At 42.4% G+C, this 24,905-nt stretch overlaps 1 long non-coding RNA gene across 2 annotated transcripts; it reads left to right on the forward strand.

Moving 5' to 3' along the window:
* Positions 1–2,152: 2,152 nt before the first annotated feature.
* On the forward strand, positions 2,153–17,889 carry LOC126992506 (uncharacterized). Of its 2 annotated transcripts, XR_007746592.1 has the most exons (7): positions 2,153–2,325; positions 3,533–3,628; positions 6,119–6,256; positions 6,985–7,182; positions 7,619–7,795; positions 10,937–11,039; positions 14,943–17,889. It is a non-coding gene; the product is annotated as an uncharacterized LOC126992506 (long non-coding RNA). The 2 variants fall into 2 exon arrangements; XR_007746593.1 differs by lacking the exons at positions 6,119–6,256; positions 6,985–7,182.
* Positions 17,890–24,905: the final 7,016 nt, after the last annotated feature.

Here is a 24,905-nt window from a genome sequence, read left to right on the forward strand (position 1 = left end):
ATTTCTTCCAAGTCGATGGGCGATGAGACTGCAAGGTCCAGGGTGAAGAAAGGGAAGAGCCCGCGTGGAAAAATACACCCTTGTGACATAAACAAGCCACCTGTCCGCTTGTCAAAACCAGTTGTACGTGCTGGAAATGTTGTAATTCCCACCACACCGTGCCCTAAACGTGCACTCACTTGGACCCGCTATTCCCAAGATTTACTGTTTGAATATATTCAAGGGATTTTTTGCCACGTTCAGAAACCTTGTTACTCCACTCACAGTGTTTATAGCAGAGGGGGTGGGGGGGGTGGGGGGGAGATTGGTGAAGCCCCCCGTTAGAAGGTTATGTAAGGTTAGGATGGAGTAGTTTAAATATATTCAAGGTATTTTTTTGCCACGTACGGTGTTGTGTTTGTGGCCTAGCAGCATTTGGTTACTGGTCACAGCACCAGTACATACCTGTAATAGCTTGTAGTAACTGGTTATATCCCATCCTCGTGGACGTGTCGGTCTGGCGGATACGCGTGGAGGCACTTAATATTTATTGACAACTCTACATTACTCTCAGCGCCCTCGTCTGAGAGGAATCCTCTCCAAGCTACATACATGTAGCTCAAACTTACAATACAATCCTATTGCAGAAACATACAAAACTATAAAGGTATTATATCTCCTATAAGGGATTTGGTTTCCCAGTTATTATAGAGCTGTTTTTTTGGGGGGTGCCTACAAAGAAAATTTAACAGTAATGTATAACGTATAAATACTTCTTACTCTATTCTTAATCTATTTACGTATCAAACGGAAACTGCGCAATTTCACTCAGTCTTTATAGCAAAGGGTGGTCGAGAGGGGTGAAGCCCCCAATTAAAAGTATGTAAAGTTAAGGTGGAATAGTTTGAATATATTTGAGGGATTTTTTGCCACGTACGAAAACCACGCAATTTCACTCAGTGTCCATAGAAGGGGGGGGGAGGGGTCGAGAGGAGTGAATCCCCCCATTATAAGGTTATGTAAAGTTAGGTTGGAACAATTTAAATATATTTGAGGGATTTTTTGCCACGTACAGAAACACGCAATTTCCCTCAGTGTCCTTAGCAGAGTGTTTTTACCAAGTACAGCTTGATCTTGGCGAGTCAGTGCCTTGACCCAGCTTTATATGTGTTCTCATTAGTATGCCATTTTAAATTTGCTCCTGTGTTTACAAAACTTTACCATATACAGTATAGTAATTCCTATGTGGCCAATTAAGTGGGTCTCAGTTTTTGTCTTTAAGCTTACATGCATTAACCCGGTAGCAGTGATGGGCCAAATTTGTGTCTTTACCATGTAGCAGTGACGGGTCAATTTTGTGGCTTTACCATGTAACAGTGACGGGCTAAATTTGTGGCTTTACCGTGTAGCAGTGACCGGCCAAATTTGTGGCTTTACCATGTAGCAGTGACGGGCTAAATTTGTGGCTTTACCGTGTAGCAGTGACCGGCCAAATTTGTGGCTTTACCATGTAGCAGTGACGGGCTAAATTTGTGGCTTTACCGTGTAGCAGCGACAGGCTAAATTTGTGGCTTTACCGTGTAGCAGCGACGGACCAAATTTGTGGCTTTACCATGTAGCAGCGACGGGCCAAATTTGTGGCTTTACCGTGTGGCAGCGACGGGCCAAATTTGTGCCACGATATAAACCCCTCAAAATAGATGATACATAAACTGATCACAAATGCTTTGATATATATTATGAAGTGTTTTGTGTGCGTGATGGTTTTTTCTCATTTTTCTTGCTTAGAGGGACCAATAAGAAACATGATCCCGGCTGCTACCACCACCACCGGGTTTAGAATACAATTTGTTGACAAGGAATCTATATTGTTCTTGGTTTAGAATTATATAATTTATCAGAAATTGGTAGCCTCATTTTGTACCCTTGATATCAATTCCAGTACTAGTGAAGTAGCTAGTATCAGAGTCCAGCTAAGCCAGTGCTCCTTCCTCATCTAGAATAACATTAGATTAGTGTATTGTATCCACAAACACTTTCCTCCCAGTGTTGTTACCTTTAATTTGTCCTTCTTGGGTGTCTTTAATATTCCATCTCATATAATGTTCAGTACTTTCTCCATAAATGGAATGGTGGTGAGTTTCGTCTGTTGAATGCTAACGTAGCTGATCTTTCAGTAAATTAGCAACGATCAAGTTTTTTATCCATCAACTTGAAGCAACCAATTTACCAATCATTTGTTGTGTTCTTCATTGAATTCACTGAACTTGCTCCTCTTCTTGCATTTTGCAGCCATCAGTGAGTGCCGGGCAGCTGACGGTGGACCTGGTAATTACCTGTGAGAAGGTGAGGCAGTATCTGAAGCACACACACACACACACACACACACACACATGCATGCAAGCATACACTTAGCTTGAGACATTCCATGTACCTTCTGTGGTGAACTCACACCTTTGCCCTGTCTTCACACATGACTTGTTAATATCATGCTTTAAACCCATTATTAGTCTAATATTTTAGTTGGTCCTTGGATGTAAGGCAAGTCTTGCTCAGCTCAGTGACATTGCACTGAAGAATGAGGCTTGTCCCTTGTTTGCTTGTGTCTCATACTCCACAAATCAGGAACTTGAGAAGCTGCTTCAAGTCTTGTCTCAGGTGACTGAGTTCCATGAGGGTTGATCCTTCACTGGTGACTTTGTGGTGTAAAAATTGTGATTAATTTGATTGTCATGAAATGCAAGATGTATAATCAAGTCACTGGAGATGATTGTTAGCAAGATAGTTGAGAAAAGATTGAAGGACAGTGTAATTTAACGGTAAAGGTTGTATCAAATTTTTTTTTTTTTTTTTTTTTTTTTTTTTTTTTACATTGCAGCCTATTGCGCCGGTAGGCTTCTTCCCGGTGGATCCTGATGGTCGGTCCAAGGTTTCTTTCCGGTAGGTCCTGATGGTCGGCCCAGCCCGTTCTGGCGCAGGCGAGTGTTTATAGTGGCGCCATCTTGCATTGGCTCATGCTGCCCTCCCAGAGCTCATCTTTGATCCTAGAATCTAGAGTCCGGGTTGATAGGTGGTCTTCTGGACAGCATGTGGGTAGTTTTAAGCCACTCGGCGGCGGCTGAAAAATCCCAGCTTGGTGGCACCGGGCGGGGATTGAACTCGCGTCCTCCTGAACACGAGGCCGTTACTTTGACGACTCAGCCACCGCCTCCCCTTTATGAAACGCAAATACTCTGATATAAGTTTTCAATTGAGGGAAAGCTTGTAAATCCTCAGACTTGAATGAAGAATGAGTATGAATGTTTCAATGGGTGATCTTTCCCTTGCCCTAGATCATGAGATGTTATTTTTGTCTCCAAGGATCTGTTCCCATGCCTTTGGCCTTGCTAATGTACCTATATTTGCATGTCATTCTGTCCCCAGCAGTACAAAACAAGAGTGGCAAATATGATATGATGGAGATATGACACCAACAACAGTAGAAGAGAGAGTGTTATGTTAGATTAAAGATAATGGAAGTATGGTGCCAGTAACTGTGTTTTGTGCCCAACAGGTGGGCACCACCCAGCCCCTCTGACCACAGCAGCAAAGACCAGTGCCATGTCTTGCCTGCCCAGTCCCTTGCTGTCATGCAGACCCCCTCATAGAAGTGAGTGGCGTGGCATTTACATGTGTGACTCTAGCTGTGTAAGCCTTTGCCAGTCTGTCATATCTCTAAATACATTCAGTTATCAATATATCTGTCTGTCATATCTTTAAATACATTCAGTTATCAATATATCTGTCTGTCATATCTCTAAATACATTCAGTTATCAATATATCTGTCTTTTGCCAGTCTGTCATATCTCTAAATACATTCAGTTATCAATATATCTGTCTTTTGCCAGTCTCTCATATCTCTAAATACATTCATTTATCAATATATCTGTCTTTTGCCAGTCTGTCATATCTCTAAATCCATTCAGTTATCAATATATCTGTCTGCCAGTCTGTCATATCTCTAATAAATACATTCAGTTATCAATATATCTGTCTGCCAGTCTGTCATATCTCTAATAAATACATTCAGTTATCAATATATCTATCTTTTGCTAGTCTGTCATATTTCTAATAAATACATTCAGTTATCATCAATATATCTATCTATATCTGTCTTTGCAGGAAAAAAAACCTGGAATTAAAAAAAACACTCTCTTGGGGGGTTATTGAGTTTTATTGTTTTTTGTTTTTTTCATTTTCATTATGTTAAAATGTAAATGAGTTGAAAGAATCCATTACAAAGTGTTGGACTGGACTCTCCATTTCCTGGAGTAATGGTGGGAAGGCCAAAAGTCTGGGCAGGAATATACTTGTCTGGCACCCTGGGTCTGGCAGTGCCACACACCTGAGCACCACATTTAAGAAAAATTAACTAAAACAAGTTATTTGAAAACTTCCAATACATGTCAACCATGGACAGTGACACCAAGTGTCTGCAATTTTTGTTCAGCTCCAGGTGCTTAAGTACACTGTACTACTGTGAAGTATTTCCAATGAATGTTTTCTATAAGAATTTAATAATGAAGAAACTGAATGATAATCACAAGCAGCAGTTGATACCTGTGAACAGTGTCAGCAGCAGCAATGCAGTGTTTGCTGTGTTCTCTGCGGCCATTACAGGCAGTCCTCAAGTTTGGAGGTATGCAACCTACCTCACACCTACGACAACCAGGCCAATAATATTAGTAATATGTCATTAAGCAATGAGGTGACATTTTAAATATCCTGCCATGAAGTTACTTGTTTACTCATTGCTCCTGCACCCCTACAGCCCACCACTGCCCTCATGTGCTGGCAGGAGGGAGGATGGGGGTTGGTTGGGTCACCCCTCCCAATCATTCCCCTCCATTGCCTGTGGCACTCAAGCTGTAAGCACTACTCATGATACTCTACCTATAGTTTATAGACCTACAGTCTGCTATACAAGCATAGATCCAGCAGCTGCTGGTCTGCTAGCACATGAGGCGAGCAAGGGTGGAGTGAGTCTACCCAATTATCTCCACACTACAAGTCTCAGCTGTGTTGGGTTCACCTGTTAGCCCACACAGGTGAGGAGAGAGCCAGCCTAGATAGTCAATCAGCTGAGTGCAGCCAAAATGCCATTCCAGAACAACAGCTCCCTCATAAAATTTCTGCACGTAATATAAAGTTGCACAATGTGTGAACTTGATTCCCTATGAACATAATGTTTCTCACGTGCAAATGTAAGGTCAAAGCATGGCTGCATGAGACAACAATAAACTGATATGTCCAGGCGGCAGAAACTGACCAGGGGACGGAATCTGATGGACTTGTTTTGATGCCCGGACTGGGTCAGGAAAGGCTGAACATAGCCGGGCACATGTCTTGCAGTACCCAAGATTTTGTCTACTGGGAAATCCAATATCTAGGAAATTGAGGTTCAAGTGTGATTTAGAGTGAAAAGATTATTATAAAGTGAAGAGCACACACACGATCCAAGGTGCAGGTTGGTCTGTGTTAATTTATACTCTACAGAAAATGACCTTTTGCTTCTCTAAACATGACTATTATTACCAATTTTGACTGATCTATTTTTGAATATGAAGAATAAAAATGATAAAAACAAAAATACAAAAAGTCAGTAAAACCCAACATAAGGTGGTGGGTTGGGCTTAAAAGGAAGGATCATTCCCAAGCTTGTTTATATCAACACATCAACCAGAACATAGACTCGGGAGGCCACCAACATATACATAAATTAAAAGAAAACATGTTCTTTTAGGGAAATTTTAACTGATTTCCTTTTTTTTATGGGGGGGAAGGGGGAGGGGGGTGTTATGCCAACCCGGATACTTTTCAGTCCATCTCTGTCTATCAATATCTATCTATGGTTCTATATTTAATTATGTTCTTCATGTATCCATCTGTCTGTGTATTGATGAATGAATGCATCCATTTATATTATTTTTGTATCTGTATCCATTGTTGTAATGTTGCAACCATTTTTACTAGTACAAGAACTTCTCTACTCTATGAACATTACCTTTCTCAAGCCATTTTGTTCACTGGAAAGCTTCACTCATCATGGATTTGTTTAACCCTTTCAAATGAAACTGCTTTTTACTCTTCTCTCCAAAGTGAGCGACATAACCTCCTGACTGAGCTGGTCCAGGAGGTGGTGGTCCTGCAATGCCTATGAGCGATGGGACAACAACCAAATCCCTGGCCACAGCTGCGCTACCTCACCTCCCACACAACAGAGGAGGACGTGCTAGTGTGAGTGTCCAGTGTAGAAGCATAATTAATTTTCTTCCTATTTGTAAGGAAAGAGAACAACCAAGTGCCAAATCATCAAAAAGGAAGATAAAGATAAAGTTGAATTGTCACAACATGCTCCCGAACAGACAGGAGGAGTTGCCAAAGAATCGTTACACATTAAGGTTCCAGACATGTTGATGCTTCCATCCTGAGAGGGTGTAAGCTATAAGAGAAACAATAGTAAGAAGGCTGGTCCAGGGTTTACTGATGAAGGTGCTGATCAGTAGTACCATGAACAGCACGGCTGATTTTGAATGGAAAGTTGCGTGTGAGTTGGTCGGGTCACAGCCAAACTAGTCTTTCGTACCTGTTTCCTTAGTGCCATTTCCATGTCTTTCTGAGTGTCAATAAGTACCAGGACAGCAAAATGGGATGTTTAGTGCCTGACGGGACAGCTTGGTGGGCTAACAAGAGGCGTGATGCGTCTGCCTCCCTTCAAAGCATCTCTGCATTACTTTAAGAATATTCTGCAAGTTTAAAGCTGATGAAGGAAGACGTACAGCAGCTATAGTCACCATACACTAGGCTGAAGCCCCTGTCCATAGCTAAGGGAGCTGATTGCTTAGATGAAAGGAGGGTAGGCCTTGGTGAGGGAGGGGGCAGGGCATCTGGAGCAATTCAATATGCAAAGTTTGAGTGTCTGGTGAAGTAGTAAGAAGCATGATGTCTGTTTCCTCCACTCACAGCTCACTTGGGGCCTTGGAGCTGGAGAACACAAAGAAAGAACAAACAACAGCAGACCTGATGGTTCTTACGAGGCTGTTTGTGACAAGCTACACTAACTATCTAATCAAAGGTGGAAGATGAAGGACAGCAAGATGAAGAAGCATCTCTCAGCCCTTCCTCTCGGGTGCCGGCTTTGTCAAACTCTTCATGGAAATTTAGTACGTAGTAGTACGGCTCATGTTAGCTGGTGATGCAGGGGATGAAAAGTGTGGTGTGTAAGACATGCTTCACACCTTGACTGGTGAAGGCCAACAAGTGGAAGAATACCTGACCTAGCCATTGCTTCCTTCAGATATGAGCCTTTCCATATGACAGGTTTTCCTTTTCCTGTACAGATATTTTGAATTAGTTTTCTCTGATTGGTTTTAGAATATCCTTAACAACAAAAGTCACCAAAATTATATGCTCCTGCAGTGATGGCCTGGGGTCACTATTAGATGCACAAGAGTGTAGTGAAGGTCTAACGTGTGTGTGTAAGCTTACTTGAGGTGCTGTGTACATACACAATAGTAATTTTTTGGAAAAAAAATCATTATTTTTGGATATATTATTACTGAATAATCTACTCTGCTATTCTCCTGCCCTCTGACTCAGCACTGACCTCATCATGGCAGAGACTGGGCATGCACAAGGCGACCCATTGTAGTAGCAGTGTTGTGTTCCCCCAGTGACCTGCCGACCACTGTGCTGCTCATCAAGTTTGTGGAGGAGGGAGACAGTGCGATGGGCACAGTCATGCTGCTCAACTTTCTCAATGCTTGGAAGGTCCAGGTGAGGTGGTAAACAGAAGCTTGGTCTTCCTCCTTCCATGCTCTTGTCAGCTGCTGTCTAGTTTTTCTTGGCTGAATTCTTCATAAACCAGTTTACTGTAAAAACTCTACTTATTTGTTTCGTAAAGTTGTATATTTTTACTTATTTGTTCAATATATATTTAAGGATTTATATGTTTCCTTTCACGGCTTGAATCAGGAATTGGGATAAAGACTAATTAAGAGAGTGATGGCACTATTCTTAAAAGCTTTTTTTTTTTTTTTTTTTTTTTTTTTTGGGGCAAGCTGCAACATGGATGATGCCTTTTCTTGGAAAAGTATGTTTTGGAGCCCAACACCCCTGCCAGGAGTGAAATTTTTATATTCAAAAGTGAGAAAGATTTTGTGTTTGCTCAGTTTTCAAGTAGCCACTGCACAGTGTTCACTTTCTTGCAGTGTTTAACCCTCAAACACATCCGGGGGTCGGATCGGACCCCACTATATTTTCTCAATGGTAACACAGCCGCCTCATTGACGCCAGACAGCTGTGATGTCTGATAGCTTTTCTGTTCTCTTTGATGTTATCGATGTTGTGTGCATGCAGCTCTCGCTCTTTCCGTGTCCAGTGTAGAAGCGATTGGTGCCCGTTTCGACCCCACGTATGTGTATACGTAATACAACGTTGTATTACGTGAGTCACCCCCCCCCCCAAAAAAAAAAATATATATATATATATATATATATATATATATATATATATATATATATATATATATATATATATATATATATATATATATATATATATATTTATTTATTTATTTATATTTATACTTATATATATAACGGGCGCTGACCGTTCAAAATGTACATTCCCAATAAGCCTACCAAGTATGGACTGAAACTTGTCCTTATAGCTGACAACACAAGGGAGTACCTATTGGGGCCAAAACCGTACTTGGGGAAGGGAGATCCACCAGCTCAAGGAAACCTGGGCCTGGGACACTGCCTGACGAAGGAGCTGACTCCGTAGACCATATCATAACACCAACAGGAACGTAGCTGTGGAGAACTGGTTCACCTCAGTTCCCCTTGCAATCCTTCATATCCACCGTCTGCAACATCCCCATTGATGTTCAGCGTCCTAATGGAGCAATGGAGCAGGCGGTGTTGTTCAATATCAGCTCCTGCATAGTACGGTGCAGGAAGTGTCCGCAGAATGATGTTAGGAAAAGCCGCAGTGTGTGCTTTACTTGTATAAGGAGGCTCTCTGCAAATTCCTCAAATGTAAGTAATAATTTTCTATGAATTTCAACTGTACTAATGTACATTTGTACAAAAATAATCCAAAGACTTTTTTTTTGCACTAATAAAATATCAACTTTTTTGATAGCTTGCCTCAGAACTAGCAGGGGTGCCAGAATGCTAGGGGTACATCAGCTGCATCCCACACTCCCAGGCTGTACTTGGGACACGCTACATGGGAGTACTTGCATGGGAGGGCCTGATACAAAATGTATTGTGAACAGGTGTATTATTTTTCATGAGTTTTGGAGATTTTTGGGGCTATCCAATCTAATACTTACTTATCAATCATTACATATATTTGTTTCTCCAGAAACAGGATTAAGTTTGCCATTGCCCATGCTGCTTTTAGTTTGAATAAAATACAATTAGAAGTATTTTTTTCATTTTTTAAAAGTTAGGGTCCAAGGACCCCCGCATGTGTTGGTGTATAATTTAATAAGTTATGTGTTTAAGGGTTAAATATATTCAAGGGATTTTTTGCCACGTACAGAAACCACGCAATTTCACTCAGTCTTCATAGCAGGGGGGGGGGGTGGGGTCGAGAGGGGTGAAGCCCCCCCACCCCATTAGAAGGCTATGTAAAGTTAGGTTGGAGTAGTTTAAATATATTGGACACACGGTGTAAGCTGTCAGAAATATGCAGCGCGGGACGTGTAACCGCAGTCAGTTGATTGTTAAGGAAAGTCCCGCCTGTCTGATGTGGTCTCTAGTTTTATGGATCAAACCTGTCAGTATGAAGTACATGTAACCATCACACTCCGAGAATCATCTATTCTCATCACTGCGTTTATACATCAGTGATAACTGATTGCTGTCCAGTCGAGTACAAAAGACAATACACGGATCAGTATAACACATTATAATACACCGTCAGGTGTCCGACTACTTGACGTACATACAAGTACAACATGTGGAGCACTATAACACGTAAGAACACAACTTCAACGGACCTTACACCGTCAGGGTCTATAAACACCTCGGGCTCTCGGTCGTTCATCCGCCTCAACGTCTTCCCTGCACCAACTTCCTTAACCGTCTGCCCTTTGCCTTCGTACTCGCCTCCCTCCTGTGTGGGACACACTCATGGCTCTGAACAAGGACGCCTTCAGATGACTGTAGGCCGGCCTGATGGATTTGGTGACCTCTCTCGCCGTACTGTCATAACATTCCCGACGACAAATGGCCTTTGCAGTAGTAAACCTCTCCCTTATTCCTTCCTCTCCACTCTTCCACCTCTCTCCTCATCTCTCTCTACTTCTCACCCTCTCTCATTTTCCTCTATTTCCTCACATCGCCAAACGGCGATAACAGGACGGGAAGCTTCCCTAAACTTTCGGGAGTAGGGAATTTTCCCCATTTTAGGGAGGGGGAGGCGGACCTCTTGTAAAGAATTACCTGCATTAGTTCAGTTTAGGTTATGACACGTTAGATTAGGTACCTAACCTGTCCGCTGCGATTGGCACGGATTTTTCCTTCACTGGTAGCCTGGTATCCTGGTATCCTGTACTACCAGGTCTTTCTCTGCCTCTGTGGTGGATAGTGGAGTGTTTCCCATGTGGTATTGGTGTGCTGGATATCCCTTCACTGGTAGCCTGGTAACATACACTCCCAGGTCTTTCTCTGCCTCTGTGGTGGATAGTGGAGTGTTTCCCATGTGGTATTGGTGTGCTGGATATCCCCTTCCAAGGTGCAGGACTTTACATTTTTCTTCCGTGAATTGTAGCAGGCACTTTTTGTTCCACTCCTGCAGCTTGGTGATGTATTCTTGTAGGAAATCAGCAGTCAAGGGGTTATGAACACCCAGATTCTTTATTTTTTCGGGGGCAAAGTTACTCCCAAGCTTCCCTTTCCGTAGGAGCCGTCCAGCTGCCCCGGAGAGCCCAGCGACCACACCCTGCAAGACAGCCTGCTCATCCTGGGACACACACAGCCTCACCCTTCAGGCAGGAGACTGACGGGTAGGTCACGCCTGGCGAGAGAGAGAATAGTGAAGATGTGTAACAATTGGCTTTTGAAATAATGCATAATTCCCTTCCTTCCTTCCCTTCCCTTCCCTTCCCTTCCCTCCTTTCCCTTCCTTTCCCTCCCTTCCCTTCCTTTCCCTCCCTTACCTTCCTTTTTACCTCCTTCCCCATCATTTCCCATCCTTCCCTTTCCTTCCTTTCCCTCCCCTTCCTTTCCTTCGCCTTCCCTTCCTTCCCATCCCTTCCTTCCCATCCTTCCCTTCCTTCCCTTCCTTCCCTTCCTTCCTTTCCCTCCCCTTACCTTCCTTTTACCTCCCCTTTCCCTCCCATCATTTCCTTCCATCCCTTCCTTCCCTTCCTTTCCCTCCCTTCCATCCTTTCCTTCCCATCCCTTCCTTCCTTTCCTTCCCTTCCTTTCCTTCCTCCCTTCCTTCCTTTCTCTCCCTTCCTTCCCATCCTTTCCCTTCCCATCCTTTCCTTCCCATCCTTTCCCTTCCTTCCTTCCATCCCTTCCTTCCTTTCTCCCCTTCCTTCCCATCCTTTCCTTCCATCCTTCCCTTCCATCCTTTCCTTCCATCCCTTCCATCCTTCCTTCCTTCCTTCCTTCCTTCCTCTGTCCTTCCTTCCATCCTTCCTTCCTTCCTTCCTTCCTTCCTCCTTCCTTCATCCCTTCCCTTCCCATCCTTCCTTCCCATCCTTCCCATCCTTCCTTCCTTCCTTTCCCTTCCATCCATTCCCATCCCTTCCTTCCTTCCATCCCTTCCTTCCTTCCCATCCTTCCCATCCATCCTTTCTCTTCCCATTCCTTCCCTTCCATCCTTTCCTTCCTTCCTTCCCATCCTTCATTTCCCTTCCTTCCTTCCCTTCCTTTCCTTCCATCCTTTCCTTCCCATCCCTTCCTTCCCTTCCATCCCATCCTTTCCTTTCCATCCCTTCCTTCCATCCCTTCCTTCCTTCCTTCCCATCCATCCTTCCCTTCCATCCCATCCTTTCTCTTCGATTCCTTCCCATCCCTTTCCTTCCTTCCATCCCTTTCCTTCCCATCCTTTCCTTCCTTCCCATCCCTTCCCATCCCATCCTTCATTTCCTTCCCTAACCCTCTCTTCCTTCAAAAACCTTCCCATCCTTCCTTCACTTTCCTTCTCTTCCTTCCTTCCTTTCCTTCCTTCCCTCCCTCCTTCCCTTCCCTCCCATCCCTTCCTTCCATCCTTCCTTTCCCTCTCCATCCCTTCTCTTCCTTCCCATCCTTCTCTTCCCATCCCCTCCTCCATCCCTTCTCTTCCTTCCCATCCCTTCTCTTCCCACCACTTTCCAATCCTTCCCATCCCTTTCCAATCCTTCCCATCCCTTCTCTGACACCCAGCATGGCTTCAGAAACAAGCGCTCCTGCCTAACGAATTTATTAGACTTCTTCCAAGGTATATATAAGAACAGGGATGCCCACACCCCCAGTGATGTTATATACCTGGACTTTCAGAAAACCTTCGACAAGGTACCGCACGAGCGACTCCTTAAGAAACTGCACTCGGCGGGCATTGGAGCCAATCTGATCGCGTGGATAAGAGATTGGCTCACCGACAGAAAACAAGGAGTACTACTCAACGGACAGCCTTCCGATTGGCTTCCAGTCAATATTGGAGTGCTTCAAGGGTCAGTGCTGGGACCCATCCTCTTTATCATATATATCAATGACCTAGAATCAGGACTGAAATCCACAATATCGAAATTTGCTGACGACACCAAGGTGAGTGGAGAGGCCCTCACAAAGACCGACTGCGAAATCATTCAGAAAGACCTCAATCACATTATAGAATGGTCGGAAAAATGTCAAATGTCTTCTAATGTTGACAAATGCAAAGTCATGCATATTGGATCCAGAAATAGTAACCACACATACATCATGAATGGGAAACCTCTGCAGGCGATGCAGGAGGAAAAGCCTACAACAAAGCCAACACTATGCTCGGGTTCATAGCGAGGAACTTCGAGTGTAAAACGCCAGACGTGATGCTATCCTTGTATAATTCCATGGTAAGACCGCACCTCGAGTATGCTGTACAGTTCTGGTCTCCTAATTACAGAAAGGACATTGCTTTACTGGAAAGGATTCAACGACGCGCAACAAAGATGATTCCAACCTTAAGGGCTCAACCGTACGAGGAACGACTCAAGCGACTCAATCTCTTTACATTGGAGAAAAGACGCCTACGAGGGGATATGATTCAAGTCTTCAATTACCTGAAAAAATTCAATAATGTCGATTACTCCAAATTCTTTGAACTGCAAACCAAACTAAGAACTAGAAAATTTTAATAACGGTTTACCCATTCAGTCGAGTCGATGTAACACAGACATTGGAAGGAGTTTCTTTTCAAACCGAGTCATCCGCCACTGGAACAATCTTCCCTCAGAAGTAGTAAATGCGAATACCATCAACTCCTTCAAATATAAAATCGACCGTCACTTTGCTGCGTCGGGAATAAACTGAATATTGAGGTGCTGTCATCTGCTCCTCAATATCGAGGTGCTTTCATCTGCTCCCCAATATCGAGGTGCTTTCATCTGCTCCCCAATATCGAGGTGCTGTTATCTGCTCCTCAGTATCGAGGTGCTTTCATCTGCTCCTCAATATCGAGGTGCTTTCATCTGCTCCCCAATATTGAGGTGCTGTTATCTGCTCCCCAATATCGAGGTGCTTTCATATGCTCCTCAATATTGAGGTGCTTTCATCTGCTCCCCAATATCGAGGTGCTGTTATCTGCTCCCCAATATCGAGGTGCTTTCATCTGCTCCTCAATATCGAGGTGCTTTCATCTGCTCCCCAATATCGAGGTGCTGTTATCTGCTATCCAATATCGAGGTGCTTTCATCTGCTCCTCAATATCGAGGTGCTTTCATCTGCTCCCCAAGCCCCAAGTGGCAGTCGAGCAGGTTAAATCACACAAGCGGGCGACCTTATAATGAGCCAATAGGCTTTCTGATGCCTGCACTTCCATATTTCCATGTTTCCTTTTCTCTCCCTTTTTCTTCCCCTACTCTCTCGCCCTTCATTCCCCCTCTCTTATCTCCCTCCTCCTCCTCCCTCTTTCTTCCTGTCTTTCCCAGTTCCTGTTATTTATTCCCTAATGTTTCTTTCTCTCCCTTCTCGTTCTTCCCTTCTCCCTTTCCTTCTTTCTCTCCCTTCCTTTCCCTCATGCTCCCTTTCTCTCCCCTCTTTCTGTCTCCTCCTTTCTTTCCCTTTCCCTTTCTCTCTCTCTTCTCTCACCTCTATAGTCATATTCTCTGTCCTCCTTCTTTCCCTCTTCCCTCACCTCTATAGTCATTTTCTCTGTCCCTCCCTTCTTTCCCTCTTCCCTCACCTCTATAGTCATTTTCTCTGTCCCTCCCTTCTTTCCCTTTCTTTCTCTCTTCCCTCACCTCTATAGTCATTTTCTCTGTCCCTCCCTTCTTTCCCTTTCTTTCTCTCTTCCCTCACCTCTATAGTCATTTTCTCTGTCCCTCCCCATTCTACTGGTTTTTGGGAACTTAAAATACAGTTTGATAGGTATTACATTATCAATAGCATCATCTTGTTGCATAAAAAAGAACTTGTACACTTTTTTGGGGAAATAATAGACATTTTCTCTTCCTGTTATTCAGCCCTCACTATGATGCCCTTAAGGCATTCAAGTCCTAGGCAGGAGGAAATAGCCAAGGCCTCCCAGCTGTTGATAAGTGTGCTGGGATATGTTACAAGAGTGAGGGTAGCATGGCAGGGAAGGACTTAGCCATGTTACAGCAGGGCTCAGGCTCAGGGTTTTAATGGTGCTGTTAGGATGTGAACAGAATGTACTATTGTTATGGCACCAAGGATCAATGTTTACACAGTCCATTAATTCCTAACCTGATTTGTTGCAGGACGAGAACAACAACAACAACAACAAGAGGAGGGGGAGGAGGGTGGTACACAGGAGTGACTGGTGAGTGTTCATTTATCAATAATTTCCTTGTTCCTTCTTGTGTTCAGTTTATTCCTACAATAGTTTCTTTTATGATAAATTCTTTGCCTTCTTTTTTTCCCATGTTCACCTCCGTCTTCTTCCTGTCACATTACATGCTCCATTTTTTTTTCCATGTACAGCTCCGTCTTCTTCCTGTTACTTTCCACACTCCTCCGTCTGTCCCCCTCGTCTGGTATTGTTTCAGTGAACATTCCTTTTGTTTGTAGTGTGTGTGTGTGAGGTGGTGTGGCGTGGTGTGGGTCAGGTCACCTCCCCTAAGGGACAGGCAGGCCACACTAAGCACTGGCTCAGGAAATACAGGAAAACTCACTCCACACTTACCAGAACAGTACAACACACAAACAAAAGATTATTCTCACTATATAATTATTATAGTCCGTTTCATTCCCAGACCAGCACAGCTCACCTGAAAAAATATACATATACTTTCAATTCTAGCAAACACCTTAACCACTCAGAAAAAGCAGAGAGAAAGTAATTATGGTTTTAGGAATGTTACATAGTGCCATTGTCTCTTATTATGATGGAAAGAGGAATGAAATGTGAAGAGATCCAAGGTGTTGCTGTGTTGAAGGCACAGGCTGCCTGGCCCACTCCTCTTAAAAACACGCTTGCCATTCTCTGGAATGAAGGAGTTGGCTTCTCTTACTCTCAAAGTTAAATTTCAAGTTGAAAACACAATTTATAAGCATTTAAACGTAAATTTGATAGTATCGTTTGCGTTTACTACACCTCCGAGGCCATATGACCGTTTCCAAACGCCACAGAGTAGATGAACCGGGTTTTGATGGGTGGTTTTCCATTTCTTGGCACCGAGGTCGTGTAAAACTATCACCACCATCACAAGACAGTTCATGGCCCATATTTATAAACGTCTCTAGCTCCTATATAACTATTTTTAAGGCCACAGAATAGATTATCCTGATTTTCATGTGTGACTCTCCATTTCTTGGCACCGAGGCTGTGTAAAACCATCACCACCATCACAAAACAGTCCCAGCAAGTTCTAGGAGAGGCTTTTCAAACATCCATATTATAACTGTTAAAAATACCTTAAATTCACTGAGAAATAATGCATACCAAAGACCAGGTTATAAATGTTTGTACCCTTTTTTTATTCCATGCCCAGAGGCAGGAGACTGTCAGTAGCAGGAGGGAGGGAGTTGACGACACAAAGAGCCTTGTGTGTGTGTGTGTGTGTGTGTGTGTGTGTATTTGCCTAGTTGTGAAATACAGGAAAAGAACCGTACTAGGCTCGTGCTGTCCCGTCTCCATAACGCTTATTATCCAGTTTGGCTTTAAATTCATAAATTTTTTTTGCACACACAGTCTCCTTGTCAGTCCGTTCCATGTTGTTATGCTTCTGTATGGAAAACTGTATATCTTGATGTCTCTCCTACAGTCGCTCTTCTTCAATTTCTTACCATTGCCTCTTGTCACACTTCTGTCACGTTCCACTAGGTCTTCCTTGTCCAATTTCTCCAATCCCTCTTGTATCCTGTACAATGCTATTAGGTCCCCTCTCTCTCTTCTGCTCTCCAGTGTTGTTAGTCCTAATTTCTCCAGTCTTTCTTCTTCAGTATGTTCTCTCAGTTTCTGGTAATTTAGTCGCTGTTCTTTGTATTCTTTCCAACTTTCTAATTTCTTTCTTCAATCTAGGTGACCACACTAATGCTGCATATTCCAGTCTTGGACGTATCATCCATGTTATCAGTTTCTTCACCATTTCTTCATCTAAATATGTAAATGCTACTTTAATGTTTCGAAGAAGATTGTATGTTTCCCCAGTTATCCGGTCTATGTGTTTTCCAAAGGATAACTTGTCTGTTAGGATCACTCCCAGATCTTTTTCTTCAGTTTTTTTCATGATTCTTTCATTACTTAGAGAGTAGTTCCCTGATATTCGTCTACTGCTCCTACCAAACTCCATCACGCTACACTTCTCTGTATTGAATGTTATTTCCCATTTGCGTGACCATTCTATCGAAATCTTGGCTTCATTAGCCACCCTCTTCATTATTTTAGCATCATCAGCAAACATATTCATATAGCTTGTCAACCCTTCTGTCATGTCATTAATATAAGTTACAAACATAATCGGAGCCAGCACCGATCCTTGAGGGACTCCACTCGTCACTACCATCCAGCTTGATTTATTGTCCCTGATTACTGTTTTCATTTCTCTCTTCGTCAAAAAGTCCATAATCCAATCCAATATAGAACCACCCAGACCTCCAACATGATTAAGTTTCCATATAAATTGCTGGTGTGGTACTTTATCAAACGCCTCCTTTAAGTCCAGATACACACAATCTGCCCAACCGTCTCTTTCCTGTACTATATCAATTACTCTTAAATAGAAGCTGATCAGATTAGTTACACAAGACCGTCCTCCTCTGAATCAGAATTGGCTATTTGTTAATATACTGTTTTCTTCTAAATACTCCACCCATCTGTTTTTCTTATAATTTTCTCACACATCTTTGCTACTACACTTGTTAATGACACTGGCCTATAGTTCAACGGGTCTTCCTTACTTCCTCCTTTATGTATTGGGACGATGTTAGCCCTCTTCCAGTCTCTTGGTGCCTTCCTTGTGCTAGTGAGACATTAATCAAGTGTGTGTGTGTGTGTGTTTGTATGTGTGTGTGTGTGTGTGTGTTTGTATGTGTGTGTGTGTGTGTGTGTGTGTGTGTGTGTGTGTGTGTGTGTGTGTGTGTTTTCAATGGGTTCATGTACATTTTTTTTAGGCTGTGTGTGTATGTATGTTATTGACAAGAACTAATTCTCTCTCTCTCTCTCTCTCTCTCTCTCTCTCTCTCTCTCTCTCTCTCTCTCTCTCTCTCTCTCTCTCTCTCTCTCTCTCTCTCTCTCTCTCTCTCAGTGCACCAATCAATGATATCCTGTTCTTGTGAGAGAGAGAGAGAGAGAGAGGTTGATTTACCCCATCTCTCTCTCTCTCTCTCTCTCTCTCTCTCTCTCTCTCTCTCTCTCTCTCTCTCTCTCTCTCTCTCTCTCTCTCTCTCTCTCTAAAAAGGCTAACGTGACACCGATTTTTAAGAAAGGGGATAAAAAAATACCAGGTAACTGACCCATTAGTCTAATTTCAATTGTAGGTAAGCTACTTGAGGGCATAATTAGACAAAATTGTGAGTTACCTCGAAATCCACTCATTAATTGGGGATTCACTACATGGCTTCCGTAACAAAAGATCCTGCCTGTCAAACCTACTGACCTTTTATAACGATCTCTTCTCAATTTATGACGTAACCAAATCAGTGGACGTAGTCTATCTTGATTTCCAGAAAGCGTTTGATAAAGTCCCACATCATAAATTACTTTATAAATTAAAGCAAATAGGCATTGACGGTCAAGTAAACCAATGGATCGCGAATTGGTTGAGCAACAGACAACAAAGAGTTGTGATTGACGGATTTAACTCAGAGTGGGCGCCGGTCACTAGTGGCGTCCCTCAGGGCTCGGTTCTTGGCCCAGTGCTCATCATTATTTACATCAACGACGTGGATGTTGGACTCAATAATCGCATTAGTAAATTTGCAGACGACACAAAGATTGGTAACTCGGTTCTCACTGGCGAAGACAGGCAAAGCCTCAAGAGGATTTGCACAAAATTTCAGCTTGGTCGGATAAATGGGAGATGCCCTTTAACGTACACAAGTGCCAGGTCCTTCAAGTTGGAACAAAAAATAAGAAGTTCGATTACGAAATACGCGGCGTTAAACTCACAAGTGTTCAATGCGTTAAGGACCTGGGGATTAAAATCGCGTCAAACCTCAAATTCTCACATCAATGCATCGATGCAGCAAATAAAGCGAACAGAATGTTGGGCTTCATTAAAAGAAACTTTTTATTCAAGAATAAAGATGTAATACTTCCGCTCTACAATAGTTTAGTCAGACCCCACTTGGAAAATGCGGTACAGTTTTGGTCTCCCCACCATGCAAAGGACATTGCTAAACTAGAAGGTGTTCAGCGTCGAGCAACAAAAATGATCCCTTCCTTGCGCAACAAATCCTACGAAGAAAGGCTTTCCACCCTTAACATGTTCTCTCTTGAGAAACGTCGCCTCCGAGGAAAACTGATCGAATGTTTTAAAATACTTAATAGTTTCACGAATGTAGACAGAACAAAATTGTTTATGATCGATGACACTTTGCGAACGAGGAACAATGGCACAAAACTCAAATGTAGACAAGTAAATTCAGACTGCACCAAATTTTTCTTCACCAACGTTGTAGTGCGAGAATGGAATAAGCTCCCATCATCAGTGGTCCAGTGTAACACGATTGACTCCTTTAAAAACAAGCTCGACCGTCACTTCCTTGAACTTAATATTAACTAGAGTAGAAAAGCAACGTTTTGGAGCCATTTGATTAATGTAAAATCACTTAGGTTTAAGAACAGACCACCTAGTCTGGACCATGGGGTCTGTGTGGTCTGATTTTCTATGTAAATTCTCTCTCTCTCTCTCTCTCTCTCTCTCTCTCTCTCTCTCTCTCTCTCTCTCTCTCTCTCTCTCTCTCTCTCTCTCTCTCTCTCTCTCTCTCTCTCTCTCTCTCTCTCTCTCTCTCTCTCTCTCTCTCTCTCTCTCAGTGCACCAATCAATGATTTCCTGTTCTTGTGAGAGAGAGAAAGAAGATTCCCTCTCTCTCTCTCTCTCTCTCTCTCTCTCTCTCTCTCTCTCTCTCTCTCTCTCTCTCTCTCTCTCTCTCTCCTTCAGTGTACCAATCAATGATTTCCTGTTCTTGAGAGAGAAAGAAGAAGGATGTGATTTACCCCTCTCTCTCTCTCTCTCTCTCTCTCTCTCTCTCTCTCTCTCTCTCTCTCTCTCTCCTTCTATTATAGTTTTTGTAAGAGCTAATTTCAAAGATGTCTCTCTTTCCTCTCTCTCTCTCTCTCACTATGAACCTAAAGAACACTTATTACACCCACACAGTCTCTCTTATCAGCTTTGAAAATTATAGGTGTGAGTTGTCTCAACAAGGAGTTGATTGGTGCACTGATGGAGAGAGAGAGAAAATTACATAGAAAATCAGACCACACAGACCCCATGGTCCAGACTAGGTGGTCTGTCCTTAAACCTAAATGATTTTACATTAATCAGATGGCTCCAAACGTTGCTTTTCTACTCAGTTAATATTAAGTTCAAGGAAGTGACGGTCAGGCTTGTTTTTAAAAAGGAGTTAGTCGTGTTACACTGGACCACGGATGGTGGGAGCTTATTCCATTCTCGCACTACAACGTTGGTGAAGAAAATTTGGTGCAGTCTGAATTTACTTGTCTACATTTGAGTTTTGTGCCATTGTTCGTCGTTCGCAAAGTGTCATCGATCATAAACAATTTTGTTCTGTCTACATTCGTGAAACCATTAAGTATTTTTAAAACATCCGATCACTTTTCTTCGGAGCGAACGTTTCTCAAGAGAGAACATGTTAAGGGTCGAAAGCCTTTCTTCGTAGGATTTGTTGAGCAAGGAAGGGATCATTTTTGTTGCTCGACGCTGAACACCTTCTAGTTTAGCAATGTCCTTTGCATGGTGGGGAGACCAAAACTGTACCGCATACTCCAAGTGGGGTCTGACTAAACTATTGTAGAGCGGAAGTATTACATCTTTATTTTTGAATAAAAAGTTTCTTTTAATGAAGCCCAACATTTTGTTCGCTTTATTTGCTGCATCGATGCATTGATGTGAGAATTTGAGGTTTGATGCGATTTTAATCCCCAGGTCCTTAACGCATTGAACACTTGTGAGTTTAACGCCGTGTATTTCGTAATCGAACTTCTTATTTTTTGTTCCAACTTGAAGGACCTGGCACTTGTCTACGTTGAAGGGCATCTCCCATTTATCCGACCAAGCTGAAATTTTGTGCAAATCCTCTTGGAGGCTTTGCCTGTCTTCGTCAGTGAGAACCGAGTTACCAATCTTTGTGTCGTCTGCAAATTTACTAATGCGATTATTGAGTCCAACATCCACGTCGTTGATGTAAATAATGAAGAGCACTGGGCCAAGAACCGAGCCCTGAGGGACGCCACTAGTGACCGGCGCCCACTCTGAGTTAAATCCGTCAATCCCAACTCTTTGTTGTCTGTTGCTCAACCAATTCGCGATCCATTGGTTTACTTGACCGTCAATGCCTATTTGCTTTAATTTGTAAAGTACTTTATGATGTGGGACTTTATCAAACGCTTTCTGGAAATCAAGATAGACTACGTCCATTGATTTGGTTACGTCATAAATTGAGAAGAGATCGTTATAAAAGGTCAGTTGGTTTGACAAGCAGGATCTTTTGTTACGGAAGCCATGTTGTGAATCCCCAATTAATGAGTGGCTTTCGAGGTAACTCACAATTTTGTCTCTAATTATGCTCTCAAGTAGCTTACCTACAATTGAAGTTAGACTAATGGGTCGGTAGTTACCTGGTATTTTTTTGTCCCCTTTCTTAAAAATCGGTGTCACATTAGCCTTTTTAGAGAGAGAGAGAGATGGGGTAAATCAACCTCTCTCTCTCTCTCTCTCTCACAAGAACAGGAAATCATTGATTGGTGCATTGAGAGAGAGATTTACATAGAAAATCAGACCACACAGACCCCATGGTCCAGACAGTGGTCTGTCCTTAAACCTAAGTGATTTTACATTAATCAGAAGACTCAAAACGTTGCATTTCTACTCTAGTTGATATTAAGTTGAAGGAAGTGACGGTCGAGCTTATTTTGAAGGAGTCAATCGTGTTACACTGGACCACTGATGGTGGAAGCTTATTCCATTCTCGCACTACAACGTTGGTGAAGAAAAATTTGGTGCAATCTGAATTTACTTGTCTACATCTGAGTTTTACGCCATTGTTCCTCGTGCGCAGACTGTCATCGATCATAAACAATGTTGATCTGTCTACATTCGTGAAACCATTAAGTATTTTAAACATTCGATCAATTTTCCTCGGAGGCGACGTTTCTCAAGAGAGAACATGTTAAGGATAGAAAGCCTTTCTTCGTAGGATTTGTTGCGCAAGGAAGGGATCATTTTCGTTGCCCGACGCTGAACACCTTCTAATTTAGCAATATCCTTTGCATGGTGGGGGACAAAACTGTACCGCATATTCAAGTGGGGTCTGACTAAACTGTTGTAGAGCGGAGTATTACATCTTTATTCTTGAATACAAAGTTTCTTTTAATGAAGCCCAACATTCTTCCTTTATTTGCTGCATCGATGCATTGCTGTGAGAATTTGAGGTTTGACGCGATTTTGAGAGAGAGAGAGAGAGAGAGAGAGAGAGAGAGAGAGAGAGAGAGAGAGAGAGAGAGAGAGAGAGAGAGATTAGTTCTTGTCAATAACATACACACACAGCCTAAAAAAAATGTACATGAGCCCATTGAAACCACACACACACACACACACACACACACACACACACATACAAACACACACACACACACACATACAAACACACACACACTTGATTAATGTCTCACTAGCACAAGGGAAGGCACCAAGAGACTGGAAGAGGGCTAACATCGTACCAATACATAAAGGAGGAAGTAAGGAAGACCCGTTCAACTATAGGCCAGTGTCATTAACAAGTGTAGTAGCAAAGATATGTGAGAAAATTATAAAAAAAAACAGATGGGTTGAGCATTTAGAAGAAAACAGTATATTAACAAATAGCCAATTCGGATTCAGAGGAGGACGGTCTTGTGTAACTAATCTGATCAGCTTCTATTTAAGAGTAATTGATATAATACAGGAAAGAGACGGTTGGGCAGATTGTGTGTACCTGGACTTTAAGAAGGCATTTGATAAAGTACCACACCAGCAATTAATATGGAAACTTAATCATGTTGGAGGTCTGGGTGGTTCAATATTGGACTGGATTATGGACTTTTTGACGAAGAGAGAAATGAAAACAGTAATCAGGAACAATAAATGAAGCTGGATGGTAGTGACGAGTGGAGTCCCTCAAGGATCGGTGCTGGCTCCGATTATGTTTGTAACTTATATTAATGACATGACAGAAGGGGTGACAAGCTATATGAATATGTTTGCTGATGATGCCAAAATAATGAGGAGGGTGGCTAATGAGGATGACTGTGTAGCCCTGAGCCAAGACCTCAACAGAATAAACGAATGGTCATGCAAATGGGAAATGACAATCAGTACAGAAAAGTGTAGCGTGATGGAGTTTGGTAAGAGCAGCAGACGAATATCGGGGAACTACTTTCTGAGTAATGAAAGAATCATGAAAAAAACTGAAGAAAAAGATCTGGGAGTGATCTTAACAGACAAGTTATCCTTTGGAAAACATATAAACCGGATAACTGGGGAAACATATAATCTTCTTAGAAACATAAAAGCAGCATTTACATATTTAGATGAAGAAATGGTGAAGAAACTAATAACATCGATGATACGTCCAAGACTGGAATATGCAGCATTAGTGTGGTCACCTAGATTGAAGAAAGAAATTATAAAGTTGGAAAAAATACAAAGAGCAGCGACTAAATTACCGGAAACTCTGAGAGAACATACTTATGAAGAAAGACTGGAGAAATTAGGACTAACAACATTAGAGAGCAGAAGAGAGAGAGGGGACCTAATAGCATTGTACAGGATACAAGAGGGATTGGAGAAATTGGACAGGGAAGACCTAGTGGTACGTGACAGAAGTGTGACAAGAGGCAATGGTAAGAAATTGAAGAAGAGCGACTGTAGGAGAGACATCAAGAAATACAGTTTTCCATACAGAAGCATAACAACATGGAACAGACTTGACGAGGAGACTGTGTGTGCAAAAAAGATTAATGAATTTAAAGCCAAACTGGATAATAAGCGTTATAGAGACGGGACAGCACGAGCCTAGTACAGCTCTTTTCCTGTACTTCACAACTAGGTAAATACACACACACACACACACACACACACACACACACACACACACACAAGGCTCTTTGTGTCGTCAACTCCCTCCCTCCTGCTACTGACAGTCTCCTGCCTCTGGGCATGGAATAAAAAAAGGGTACAAACATTTATAACCTGGTCTTTGGTATGCATTATTTCTCAGTGAACTTATGGTATTTTTAACAGTTATAATATGGATGTTTGAAAAGCCTCTCCTAGAACTTGCTGGGACTCTTTTGTGATGGTGGTGATGGTTTTACACAGCCACGGTGCCAAGAAATGAAGAGTCACACATGAAAATCTGGATAATCTATTCTGTGGCCTTGAAAATAGTTATATAGGAGCTAGAGACACTTATAAATATGGACCATGAACTGTCTTGTGAGGGTGGTGATAGTTTTACACGACCTCGGTGCCAAGAAATGGAGAACCATCCATCAAAATCCAGTTCATCTACTTTGTGGCATTGGGAAACAGTCATATGGCCTCGGAGGTGTAGTAAACGCAAACGATACTATCAAATTTACATTTAAATGCTTATAAATTGTGTTTTTAACTTGAAATTTAACTTTGAGAGTAAGAGAAGCCAACTCCTTCATTCCAGAAAATGGCAAGCGTGTTTTTAACCCGGTAGCAGCGGGGATCATGTTTCTTAATGGTCACCCCTAGTGAGAAAAATGAGAAAAAATCACTCCTAACACAAACCATTTCATAATATATATCAAAGCATTTGTGATCATATTATGTATCATCTATTTTAGGGGGTTTAAATCATGGCACAAATTTGGCCCGTCGCTGCTACACGGTAAAGCCACAAATTTGGCCCGTCGCTGCTACCGGGTTAAGAGGAGTGGGCCAGGCAGCCTGTGTGTGCCTTCAACACAGCAACACCTTGGATCTCTTCACATTTCATTCCTCTTTCCATCATAATAAGAGACAATGGCA

This window comes from Eriocheir sinensis, unplaced genomic scaffold (assembly GCF_024679095.1).
Source record: "Eriocheir sinensis breed Jianghai 21 unplaced genomic scaffold, ASM2467909v1 Scaffold484, whole genome shotgun sequence".
Taxonomy (NCBI): Eukaryota; Metazoa; Arthropoda; class Malacostraca; order Decapoda; family Varunidae; genus Eriocheir; species Eriocheir sinensis.